Below are 14,412 nucleotides of genomic sequence, written 5' to 3'. Positions count from 1 at the left end.
TGAATGACAGATAAGTATGATGGGAAGGATGATCCGCACGAGCACTTGGCCAAGTGGGCTCAGGTTTATGGAGTGAAGCCCCAACCTGAATGGGTGAACTTGTTCTGTCACACCCTGGACGTCATCCCGATAAACTGGTACTTAAAAACAGAGCTCCGCCATGGTACAGGTGAATGGGATATTTTGCATGAAGGATTCATAATGACATTCAGCTTTGAGGACGGGTTTGATTGTACTGACGAGGCGCTACAAGAAGTGAAAGCAGCAATCTTTAGGATAGCGCAGGATCTTTTGGACCTGATTCAACCCGATTGGACTACTCAGCTGAGCCACGCACTGGAATGCTATAACGTAACCACTGAAGAAGAAGATGAGGATCCACGAAATATTAACATCCTTGAAACGGAAGGTCACCGCGAGGTTGAAGGACCACAAATTAAGAATCATGATATAACCGCGCCACTGAAAATGAAATAGGTGAATATTGGTATGGAGGCGGAGCCCAAATTCACAAAGATTGAAGATTACTGAGATCATGCGACGGTGGATAAAGTCACTGAATTTCTCCACGAATACCAGGATTTATTCCCTACCAAGTTTATGGATCTAAAAGGTATAATAGGAGACCTAGTTGTTATGAAGATCACGTGGAAGCTCGACGCGAAACCGGTTAAGCAAAGGCCTTGCCGTCTCAATCTGAAGTATAAGGAGAAGGTTTGCTTAGAGCTAGACAAGATGCTCGCAGTAGGAATCATTGAACCCGTAGAAGAATCTGATTGGGTAAGCCCAATGGTGGTACAGGAAAAGAAGTAGAAGGATGAAATAAGGATATGCGTAGATCTCAGGAAGTTGAATGATGCTTGTGTACATGATCCTTTCTCGACTCCGTTCCCTGATGAAGTTTTGGACAATGTAGGTGGCCAGGAAGCATATTCCTTCACTGTTGGGTTCTCTGGGTACCATCAAATCAAAATCGCGCTGGAGGATAGGAGCAAGACGACCTTCGCGACTGAGTGGGGGTATTTTCAGTGCATTGTGATGCCTTTCAGATTAAAGAATGCGCCTTCAATTTTCTCATGCGTAGTCATTGCTGTGTTCAAGGAATTTATTCACAAATTCCTAGAAGTATAATTTGATGACTGGACTGTGTTTGGGTTGGTGAAACGCCATGTGGAAAGTTTGCGCCTGATGCTGGATACCTGTCGAAGATACCAGATCGCACTCAATCTGAAGAAATGTCTATTTTGTGTTCCTTTTGGGACCCTATTGGGGTCATGTGGTTTGTAGGTAGTGATTGATGGTAGATCCTGCGAAGATCGCGGTGATATTTAACTTAGAAGTGTCAAGGAGTGTGAAACAGTTGTGCGCTACCCTAGGACATACTAGATATTACGAAAAGTTTATCAAAGGCTATGCCCAGATCACCGCGCCTATGGAGAAGTTGTTGAAAAAGGATGTTCTGCTGGAACGAGGATTGTAATGAAAGTTTGGATGTATTGAAAGAAAAGATGGTCACCGCGCCGATTTTAGTCTTCCCGGATTGGAAGGAGTTTCATGTACATGTTGACACGTCATGTTTAGCGCTAGGAGCAGTACTAACATAGGCTGGCGAAGGAGACTTAGACCATCCTATAGTGTTCGCACACTAAAGGTTATCCAAGGTGGAGAAGAACTATTCCACCACCAAGTGCGAAGCGTTAGCCATGGTATACGTGCTCCAGAAGTTTAGACACTATTTACTAGGTGGCCATTTTAAGATGTATACGAACCATTCCGCGTTGAAATAATTAGTCAATAAGCCTGTGTTGGGGGCGGGGGGGGTGGGGGCAGGGGAATCTACAAGTGGCTTTTATTGTTCGAGGAGTACGATTTTGAAGTTATTGTGAAACCTGGATGACTTAACGCGGGAACAGACCACCTATCGCGCATCGAAACAGGGGAAGAGCCCACTAATTTGGAGGAGGGATTGCCTGACGCGCAGCTATTTGCAGTGCGTGTCACGGATGGTCATTTTGAAGATATCATACACTTCCTAATGATAGGAACTGCCCCGGAAGGATACATCATCCAGTAGAAGGAGTTAGTGGTGCGTGCAGTAGATTTTTCTATCATTGCTGGGCATCTGTACAAAATGGGGTCTGATGCAATATTGCGATGATATGTACCGAAGTTTGAAAGGAGAAGTATCCTCGCAGACGCTCACGGGGGCGTCGCAGGAGGGAATTATGTAGGGAGAGCAACCGCGCAAAAGATTCTACGCACAGGGTTGTGGTGGCCAACCCTCCATCAGGTTTCAAATGCTTACTGCAAAGTGTGTAATGTGTGTAAAAGAACTAGCAGACCATCGTGAAGGGATGAGATGCCTCTAAATCCACAGATGATTTTACAACCCTTTGAGAAATGGGCGATAGATATTGTGGGACCCATTCAGCCCCAAGGGAAGAAGATAGGATTGAGATACATTATCACCACGAAAAAGTATTTGACTCGATGGGTGGTGGCACAGCATGTAAAGGATTGTACAGGCGCAACTGCTGCAAAGTTTCTCTTTGAGTATGTACTAACGCAATTTGGGTATCCAAATATTTTGATGAGTGATTACAGTACGCACTTTCTGAATGAAACGATCAGCGTGCTAACGGAGGAATTTCAAGTATATCACCAGAAGAGCACGCCTTATCACCCACAGGCTAACGGGATGGTGGAAGCATTCAATGAAGTGCTAGAAAATGCACTGACCAACGTTTGCAATGCTCAACGAAGTGATTGGGACCTACGCATACCCACAGTACTATGGCCCTATCCGACGATGTGCAAGAAGTTCACTGGACAAACACCCTTTAGGCTTGTCTATGGTGTTGAAGTGGTGATGCCCATGGAATACATTGTGCCTAGTCTGCGCAAAGCGGCACTCACAGGTATGACGAATCGCGGAGCCCTGGAAGAGAGGCTCGCGTAGCTCGCTGAGCTTGAGGAAGAGAGATTTTTAGCTGGATTTCACCAACAAGTCCAAAAGCAGTGCGAAAAAGCATGGCACGATTGGCACATTAAGTTGCACACCTTTGAGGTAAATGACCTAGTTTTGTTATATGACAGCAAGTTTGATAAATTTCTAAGGAGATTCAGAATGCACTAGTTAGGGCCCTATGTCATTAAGGAGATTATTGACACAGGAGTGGTTCAGTTGGTTAAATTGAATGGAGACCTCTTCCTAGGAAAGGTGAATGGCAGTCGATTGAAGCCATACACCGGTGGTCTGTCCATGTGATTATATGAAGGTAGCACAGTTTTAGCGCTCCAAGCAGCTGAAAGGAGGCACGGGAATATAAACTACACTACCTGGGTTGGGAGCTGCACGATTGGAGGATTGTGTGAAGCAAGGAAGTGTCACAGGGTTCATGGCAGTGCGAAGGGAGTTGCGCTACCTAGGAAGAAATCGCGTAGGTTGGATGGAAAGTAACCGTTAAAGTCATTGTTCATGATTTGATGGTAGAAATTCAGCCAAATGGAGTAGGCGTCCGGCATTTAAGATAGAATTTATGGGGCAGATCCTTGAAAATTTGCTGCCAATCCGACATTAATGAATTGAATGTTGGATTTGAATTCAAAATTCCCTATAAATTACAAGTGGCTGCCCAGCGAAAAAAACTTTGCATTTTGAGCTTTGAGTTGTTGATCTCTCAAGTGCACAAGAACCAAGACTTCTTCGAGGCTTTGATAGCGAGTCCAGCGTTTGCGAAATTACCAGAGACGTCACTAGCACTATTGGAAATCATTATGTCGGCACCCACAGAAGCTATAGATACCGAAGAAGTAGCTAAGGATTCGGTGCCGAAATTTTTTATGGACGAAGAAGAAGTTGTTCCAGAGGTTGCCGAAGTGTTCGTGGAAGTCCCTAAATCACCAAGGTCAAAGAGACCAAAGCCCACCCCAACCAAGGAGAGCGGAAAGGATAAGAAGGGCAAGCAGCCTGCAATACCGATGTGCACATCGCCGAGAACAAACCCACGGAAGGACAAGCCCACCACACAGGAAAAGGGCAAAGCCATCAATCTAGAGCCGGAGGAGGAAGAAATCGAATACATCCCGATGGATGAGGAGGATGTGGGGATAGACGTGGAGGAATTTGAAGCCCAAGGTGTTGACCCTATCACTCGGTTGCCTAAGTACATCCCTCTGCGCAAGGGAAAGACCAAGGTACCGAAAGATATCGACAAAAGCAAGGTCCCCTTGCAAACCCCTCTACTGTTGGATGAAATTGTTTTTGAAGGACTGTGCTTGGCACGGGTTCCTCTATTAAAACTTGAACACTGGGACTTGGCTAACCACGAGAAGTTCCCACACTTGGAGACCGAGCAACTTATGTGCCTCATTATCAATACAACCACCAAAATGACCGCATTGCAGCCGCGAAGGTGGCTGAGAGGAGTAGACAAGACAGGTATGCTCAACATGTTATGGGTGTCACACTACAACTGCACCCCAATTACAGTCTTGGTCATCAAGTAGCTGCTATGCTTGGTGCATGATGGGTGTTTGTGGATAGAGAAGCCAATACCCATCACTAACAGGTTGATGCACAAGATCACGCGGTTTCCCTACATAGGAGAAAATCCGGCCATGAAATTTGGCGGAAAAGGTGGTGAGCAGGCCCTCGCGGAGGCCATGAAAGAAAAGTTTAAGCTGGTGAAGAAGCCGCGCGGATATGCCATATCCAGCATCTGTGACCCTGTTGTAAAGGTGGCTACGCAGATTTTAGTAGGGAAGGTGATGAGGAAGTGTTGTGTCGATGAGGTTTCGGCGCATGTCGTCGCGCTAACAGCTCAGTGCGCCGAAGGAGTTCAGTTCAATTGGGAAAACTATCTCTGCGGTGAGTTCCTTTCGAACTGCCCCGAGGCACAGGAACTCAGCAAGACGTTCCACTACGCATGGCTCTTGCTGTCTATTGTGTTGGTAGCATGGGAGCTGCTAGAGGACATTCAATTCCCTTCAGTCATGCCAGACCTACTAGAAGCAACGAAGTATGCTTCGCTGTGGGCGACCAAGGATGCACAACGCAAGGACAGCAAGATCTTCTAGATCTTCATGGAGATGAACATCCGCATGGCCATCAATCGCAAACCGCGGTTGTCGCCTACAATGTTTGCCAACCTGCAGGGCTATGCGGAGTTTAAAGCAAATTTTCACCATGTGTCCATCAAGGCGCAGAAGGACCCTGCGCAAACATGGTATGAATTGCCTTACTTGGCAACGGATGACACCATTGACGCAATACTTGATCGCTAGCCGGCAAAATGGCGCACTACAGCAGACTTGGCAGTGGGAGGGAGCAAGTCCATCACGTAGAGAAAGAAGGAGGAGGCCAAGCTCAAGATTACGCAACTAGCCGAAAAGAGAAAGAAGGAGGCCGCTGACAAGGCCCAGGAAAAGCGCGATGCCACTTAGTAGATGATGAAGCAAACAGGAGGAACAAAGTGGGGCTCTAACAAAGACGCAAGGTCGCCTTCACCCAAGATAGAAGAAGAGACAGACGAGCAGACCGAGCAGCACAGCGCAGACCCACAGGCGACATCCACCTGCATCAAGCATCCAAGGGAGAAAGAGAAAGGAGGGTCCATGAAGAAATCCAAGGCCACTAAGACATCGCTGGACCCAATCACCCTCACAAAGGGCGATTTGCATGACATCGGTGACACGGTGCGGGATGTCACTGCAGAGGCCCTACAACAGTTTGAGCAGCAATAGCAACTAATCTTTGGGGCTATCCAGACAAATCTGCAAGAGCTACAGACTCACACGTCATAGGCTAGTACGGTGTCCACCAGCCTTGCTATCGGAACTTCAGAAGCCGTAGAGATGTTATGCACAAAGGTCTCCATCGCGATAGTGCTGCCTGAGGGAGCACTGACCATGAAGAATGAAGCTAACAAGCCCACTGTCAGCGCCCTCAAGGGAGTAGGGTTGAATCTGGCATCGCTCCCTAGTGAAGCACTCCACCTCTTATATTGCAAAGATGAGGGCCCGTGAGCACCATGCCCTACAAGTGATCAGCGAGCAACAGATTAACAATGAGAAGATGGCACTACAGCAAGACTCTTCCATCGTCGTTGTGACCGAGGCGACCAAACAAAACAAGCTTATAATGCAGGTCGTCAAGGAGGCATGTTGAATGGTCCTAGAGTTGGCCATTCCTAAGGAAGAACCAATTGAGGTGTGCATCTGCAAAACTGGCTACAGGGGTGTGCGACGCTCATACAAAAATGGTGAGGGTTTAGTTGGAGTTGAACCTGCAGATCACAGAGTTACAATTGAAGGCCCAGCCTTCAACTCCACCAGAAGTGAAGGAGCACTGTGCAATCGTTGTCACAGAGGAAATAGCGGCGGTTGATAGTGCAATAGCAGACTGCACACAAATTTTTGAGCAGTCTTTCAAGGTCCTGACAAGCTTGTAAGAAGACCCTAATGTACAACAGCTGGAGATAGAAGTGCACGAGCTAGAGCACCTCTATGATGAGGTCAAAGGCACAGCATGAACCGTGGCGCTCACACAGAGACTGGCAAAGCTGAAGGAGGCCAAGCAGCTGAAAGAACAGGTGGATGCAGCGTTGCACAAGGAAGTTTTGCTGAAGGCGCAACTGAAGCCCTGGCTGGATGAGGCTTACACAGTCACAGCCTCTATTAAAGGAAATCTCGTGACTCTGCAAGCAACTTAACAAAAGCTTTAGGCTGACAGTTTAGGAGCAGTGACCGAGCAAATGGTGGAAGACACGAAGCAAGCGGCCACACACTGCACTGCCGAGGTTGCGGTCATAAGGGTTGAGTTGGGAGGTATTCGCACTAAGATCTCCGCACCTGTCGAGTGACTCGAGGGTGAGTCACAATGTTTGTGTTGGGGGCCTGTTGGGAACGGGATCCCCCAAGGATAGTTTTGGGGCTAAAATCCCATGTTTTGGGTCAAATTTTGTAATAAAGTGTAAAGTCTCTGCATTTTGTGGTTGCGAAACGCAAAGGTGTCATGAATCATAAAGGATTGTCCACCCTTATTTTGTAAGGTGTAAAGTCAGTTGTAAAATATCTACCCATGGTCGACGGACCATGGGATTGTATAAAAAGAGCTAAGTAATCTCTAAGAAGTAATAAATTTTTGTAGAAGAAGTCTTGAGTGATAAGGAGAGAAGTCGAAGTTTGGGTCATAGCGTAGGTAGAGGCTTTGCAGCTGAGTGCACAGAGGCCTAGGGTAGAAGTCCACAGCTAAATGCGCAGACCCCTGCAGTTGTGTGTGCAGGGCGGATAGAGTCGGTAATCATCTGAAGATATCAATAAAGAGAAGTATTCTACAAATTCTATGTCTTTGTTTCTTGTTAATGCATCTCGTCCTATTGTGTATGAATTTCTTTTATAATGCTTATGTGGTGCGTGAATGTATGTAATTACGTTGTTCAATTGAACACGAGTAAGGAAATTTGTTTATGCAGTGCTAACTTTGTTTTTTTGGTAAGATAATTAAACACTTAAAGATAACTTGGAAACTTGTTCTATACGCTGCTTTAGCAGCGCAAAAGTACCTGAACCGCAGGTTAGGACTGCGCGAAGGCCAATCGTACCCCCTTGCGGAGGTACTGAAGGGTGGAATAAAGGGTTAGACATACAAAGCCCTAGAACTTAACGACCTGCGCGAAAGCAGGAATAGGAGGAATAAACCGACATCACAACCATCTCAGGGTGCGGAAACTTGGTTCTAGCATCTCCCCATACTGCATCGGGTGAGACTTCGGTCCGCGCTCCGCGGGCTGATGATGAAAGGGCCAGTAGTGTAGGGATCTATTTGGCTAACTAACGTTGACCCTGGGTCAAGCCCCACATAGCCAACACATACTACCTTCTTTCACAAATCGAATTAAATCTAGCACACCAAAAGTATATGGGAAAAATGAAATATGTCCACCAAATGAGGGAGAGTGTTATTATTGGCTTTATGTTTAAATTTTATATAAATACCATTGAAAATATTTTCGTGTGGACTACATCAAATTTAATAAATTATTCCAATTAAATAATTAATGTGAATTTAAGCCCAATTAGCTACTTTAAGCTCTATATTTGTCTTGCATGCATCAAAGTAACTTTATTTCTCTCCACGTAAAGCAGAAAGGAATAGAAATTTACTACTATTGATTGAGTCTTAACTTCTCCCAATATTTTGACATATCTTATGACATTTAATTTGGATTTTATCATGAAAAAGAAAACAAAATAAACCATTTATATCACCAAAGAACATTTACACTAATATTCCATGCTTGTATTTCTATAAAGGTAACTATTATTAATTAAATATGGATGATCATTCATAGATTCATAATAGTCCAAATGGCTCTTAAACTTTATGACAACTCAAAATGTTTTTAAACTTCCCATATGGAACAGAAGTTATGCTCCATGGTTGTGCCTACAATTACTCGCCAATATTTATTTAAACAACTCTACAGGCCACAAATTAATTTTATTGCAAACTTACATACTTCCATCTTAACATTGGTTCAAAATAACCTAATGGAAATTGAAGAAGGGACAATTAGTCTCCACCCAACTATAGGCTAGCTACATAGCAACTTTCTTGCAATTGATCACCCTTGAGACAAATCCATTGTTTTGGGAGATGCTTGTTCAAGGATTTCACACAAAAAGCTTGGTTAAACACTCAAAAGATGGAATCCATTGTCTAAGTGGTTTATCAACTGCTCTCTAACAGCAAGCACCAAGGTGGTTTATCAGTTGTACCTACAACAAGCACCAAGGTGGTTTATGAGCTATTTTTAGCAATAACCACCATAGTGACTCACTCTTTCCTCTAAATTAATTCACAAGGATTCACCCAAGGTTCAGATAGGGTATTTCTCAGCCTCAGTAGTTAGAATACTATCCAGGTGGTTTATCAGCTATCTTTTCATAGCAAGCAACATAGGCATCTACAACTCACTATCCAGGTGGTTTATCAACTACTCAGTAAGCACCACATTGACTCAGCTTGCCCTATCCAGGTGGTTTATCAGCGATGCAACAAGTACCATAGTGATTTAGTCATCCACTGAGCCTCCCAATGACCACACAAGCTTAGACAACATAGTCTAGTGGGCTCACACATTTCACAGGGATTGCACCCAAATTTGCAAGGGTTTAATTATTGCATAAGCTCTGCATAATAGTTGAAAGCCACTCTATCTTCCACTGTCAATAATCCACTCAACAACGAGTGCATTTTGTTTTTAGAGAGAGAGAGAGAGAGAGAGAGAGAGAGAGTCTTCTCTTCATTTGTGCACTCATATAAATTTTCTCTCAGTGTCTGATGCTTTTTTGAAAGCTCTTTAACATGGATTCTTGATGTGCAAGGGGGATGGGCACCGTCCTCTTCCCCACCACCCCAATCCCATCCCATAAATTAACATGTCAAACATGTGGCTTGATTGGGTCTACACCACCTCCAGTCACATATCGTAAATTAGCATCTCAGCTAATTAACTCATCCAAGTCTACAAATGATAGTACAACATTAAATTCAAGGTTGTGTTTGGTGGTCTTTAAAGGCACACAATCTCCCTTAGACATGGAATCCTTAAGGCATCCCTTTATTCAGGCTAACATTAAAATAAACATTTGATTTATTGTATTTACAATCAAGTTTCCTTAACTAATTGTGGCTTCCATGCTAGCTTTCACAGTTATAATTAAATTTACAAAAACAGGGGATAAAAGTGAGGGATGTCACACCATGTCACAATCCTTTAATTTTATGTGCGCCATTTCACATCTTTTGAAACTATAATGATGTGATAAGTTCTATGTGCCATGGCCTTTTGAAACTTTGGAAGTTTCACAATATCACACTTAATTAAACTTTGTGTGTAAAATATGTCTAATTCTTCATGGAGCTTTGTCACTTTGTGTACTTGTTTATGACCTTATTGTTTGTGCTCCCCTTAATACTTTGGAATGATGTGAACCAAAAGAGACCTTGCTTGGAGTTTATTGCATTGGAAATGTTTTGAGTGTGATATGTTTTTTAAACCTTGAAAGCATTGTGCATTGCATGGAAAAGATTTTGGAGAAATAAGGTGTATAGCACAAAATTGTATTTACGCATAATGTGGAAAAGGGTGCTCCAAATTTTGAGAAGATGCAATATATTAAAAAGAAGAAAACTTTTGATTAGTGTGATCTGTCATGATCAAGGAAATTTTGAAGAAATGTGACATAGAACACAAAAGGAATATTTTATGCAATGCATTGTATCGTGACAAAAATAAATTTGAGTGAGATACAATATATTGAAATTTATCTAGATTACATCATTATATTATTTGTATCCATCTTGATGCTTTTATAGTGGAAAATTTGGAGGAATCAACTCACAAGACCATATTTACTAGCAAATCCAAGTTTGGAAAATTGGGGTTTTAAACCTTCTTGAGGCAGCTTGAGGAATTTCTTGATGTTTTTTGGAGTCCAAAATCTCTTTCTTGGGCCATATCCCCTGATATTGTTCTGCACTAGGATATCTTTTCAACGAAACAAGAAACACCTTAAACAGAGATGCCACCCGAAAGTAGACCTTCTTGTTTTCACAACCATGATTTGAGAGGATGCCACATCAACCACATTACTACTATAAATAGGGGTAACTATGTCACCATTGTGAAGACAAATTTAGAAGAGTCGATTTGTAACTCATATTAAGGGTTGAATGGATCAAATTTAACCCATAGTCAGCTATTAGGTTATGTTATAACCGAGCCACTAGGAGAAAAAGGGGTTTGATTCTATTCTAGTGCATTTTTTTCCATTGTTGAACAAAGTCGCTGAGAATGGATAGAGAGAGGGAAGAATAGATAGGGTTTGTGTTATTTAGTATGCTAAGGTCCATAGGTTTTACCCCTTTGTATTTGCACCATTTTCCATTTAGAGAAAGAGAGAACAGAGCAACCTCACCTTCTAGTTGATTTTTCTCCCGAGAGGGTTTTCTATATCATATGTTGGTGTCTTATGGTTTGTGAGATTTTTTTTATATATTTTTTATTTTCTACATTTTTACATTTGGTACACATAAACAAAACAAAATAACTTAATAATCCTTAAATCTAAGGAAAAATTAACCTTGAGAAGAAATTTCATATTCCAGTAAATTTTTATTAGATCTATTATCCACAATAGTTTATGGATCATATTGGCGTCAATATAGGTTTCTTTGGGTATATTATGGGGAATTGCATGGGATATGGATCAGTGAAGCTGAGTTACAAAATATTAACCATGGTCGATGAATCTATCAATAACCATCAAGTTCCGATATATGAGAAATTTGCAAGGCTAGAAAAGCAAGTTGCGGATATCAACCATAATATAAACATTCTCATGGAAGCTTTGGAAAATAAGCTTGGGATAGAAAAACACGGAAGTTACAACTAGGAGGCCATATTAGAGGTAAAATGGGGGGATCAAGTAGAGCCAGAGGAGTCATCTAAGTGAGAACCTAAAAAGGAAAAACCAAGTTCGAGTTCATGAACCATTCACAATGCTTATTCAAAATGGAAGCGAAGGTTGACATCAAGCCATAGCAAGGTGAGGTTGACACTTTGAAATTGAATTATTGGTTGCAATAGCTAAATATTTATTTGAGTATTCATCACATAGAGGATGAATAGAAAATTTCATTTACCCATTTGAAATTAGAGATCTATGCCCTAACCTAGTATAAAATCCATATGGAGACCCTAAGGCTAGAGGGAGATCCTCTAGTGACTAACTAGGGGGATTTCAAAACTCTCATAAAGTCCTAGTTCTACCCTATTGGGTATATAAAGGAATAGTGGATCTCGTGACATTACTTCGAATAGAGACAAGGGTAGATTGTACAAAAGTACACCATAGAATTTAAGAAGATGGTAATAATGCTTGTTATCTCTCCCAAGAACCTAAACGTACTCCTCAAGTATCTGGAGGGTTTACATAGCCATTTGTGGAAGCAAGTGACAAAGTTAAAACCTAGAGATGGATGAGCCTTGTGTAGAGGCACAATACCTGAAAAACATAGGCGAAGAAAAGGAAATAAAGTGGGTCAAAACAAAGGAACGCCAAGAAGATTCTAAAGAAGAGAGGAAAAAATGGAAAAGGGGGAAGGAAAAAAGAACAACAGCCACATGACACCAATGCAAAGATCACATCAACCATTATAACATTGATGGTCATACAAAAGAGAAGTATTGGAAACTACATCTAGAGCTCAACTCGAAGAAACAGAAGAAGAATGGGAAGAAGAAAAATGTCATGGCCACCAATTGGAGTAATCACGAGAAAAGTGGTGCGGATGTGGATGAGAATATTGTTTGCACATTAGTGCAGAAGAGGGTGAATATGAGTAGCCTTCAACAAAAAGAAGATAAGGAGATGACCAAACTCTTCTATATAAAAATACAGGTTAAGAAGATGAAAATTGATGCTCTGTTCAACTCATGATCATAAGCAAATCTCATTGCAGCAAATCCGGTCAACAAAATGAGGTTAGAGGTTTGTGATCATCCAACCCCATATCCATTAAGATGGGTAAATAAGGATACACAAATAAAGATAACCAAATAGTGCAAAATCATATTTTTTATCACCATTGATTTTATTGATGAAATAAAATTGGATGTAGCTCCCCTTGATGTATATGGAGTTGTTTCTGAGAGTCTCTATATATACATATGGGATACAACCTTCATGTGGAGAGCCAACCAGTACCACCTCATCAAGGATGGAAAATCCCTCACCATCAACACGTGTAAGGGAAAGTCCAAAATTTTGTTTTTAGGTGCCAAGAAACTGATCAATTCTAGCAATATGTATGTTTTATTGTTTTTTAGAGAAACTTGGTCTTTAGGAGAGTTAGAGAGAGCAAAGTCATCCCTGGAGGGATGCACTAGGGAACAAAGACAACAACTAGAAGAGTTGCTACAAGTATACAAGGGAGTTTTATACGAACCTAAAGGGATACCACCCAAGAGATGGGAAGTGGAGCATGAGATACAATTGTTTCCACTCTTCATTGCCAAATATTTGGTTATATAGACATCTGCAATAGAAACAAGCAAAAAGAGAAAACAGTTGCAACAACTACTAAAGCAAAGTTTCATCTGACCAACAACCTCGCCATGTGGGTCACCCATCATAACTGTACCTAAGAAGAATGGGACTTGGAATATGTGTATTTATAGGGCATTAAACAAAATTATGCTAAAAAACAGTGATCTCCTACTATGGATAGATGATTTGTTGGACTAGTCCCAACAAGCAAAATACTTCAGCAAGCTAGACTTACAATCAAAATGTCATCGATTTCGAAACAAAGAAGAAGATAACTGGAAAATTTCTTTCAAATCCAGAGAAAGTTTGTATGAGTGGTTAATCATGACGTTTGGTTTATGCAATGCACCAACTACATTCATGAGGTTAATGAATGACATATTGCACATTTTTTTATATTAATTTGTTCTTGTTTATTTGGATGATATACTGGTATACAATGCTACCCGGAAGGAACACATCTCATTTTTGATGCAACTGCTAGAGACATTGAAAAGCACCAACGATTGGAAAATCTCAAAAAAATTGAGATTGCACAGCAATTTTGGGGTATTTAGGATATGTGATTGGTGGAGGATAGCCAAGATGGATGCCATAATTAAGTGGACAATACCTACAATGTTTATGAAATTAGGAGTTTCGTTGAGGTAACATAGTGCCTAAGGTAAATCACAGTCTCATTTTTAGTGATAACAACACTACTCCACGACATAACAACGGGTGGCAATAGTTTTTAATGGAAAAAGGGTCAAGAGAAAGCCTTTGAGTTACAGAGAAAAATCAATAAAACACTAGTTATTACATCACTGAACTTGCATCAGCGTGTTTAAGTGGAAACAAATGCAAGTGGGTATGTTATGGGAGTGGTGTTGACGCAGGGAAAAAGACATGTATGCTACCATTCTGAAGTATTTCATGAAGCGGTTCTTAACTACCTTACCTATGACAAAGAACTCTATGCTCTAATGCAAGCTGTGAAAAAGTGGAAACATTATCTGATGGGAAAAAAGACAATAATCCACACAGATCACCAACAACTATATTACCTATAGCCCAGAATAAGTTATAGTAAACCAAGCATTACAAGCGGATGTTGTTTTTACAACAATTTCATTTCGTGATCAAGTACAAGAAAAGTAACACAAACAAGTTGATGACATGCTTACAAGGCCACCCACAGTAAAAAACACAGTTTTGGGAACTCTTATGCACATGGATTTTTTCACCCATGATGCATATAGAGAGGCATACACAAAGGATGAGGTCTTGAAAGAGGTGTTTCGGTAGTTGCAA

The sequence above is a fragment of the Pinus tabuliformis genome, chromosome 4_2 (genome assembly GCF_031772625.1).
Source record: "Pinus tabuliformis cultivar Carrire ecotype Pingquan chromosome 4_2, CPIR1, whole genome shotgun sequence".
In the NCBI taxonomy this organism is placed as follows: domain Eukaryota; kingdom Viridiplantae; phylum Streptophyta; class Pinopsida; order Pinales; family Pinaceae; genus Pinus; species Pinus tabuliformis.
Note: the sequence above shows the minus strand (reverse complement) of the source record.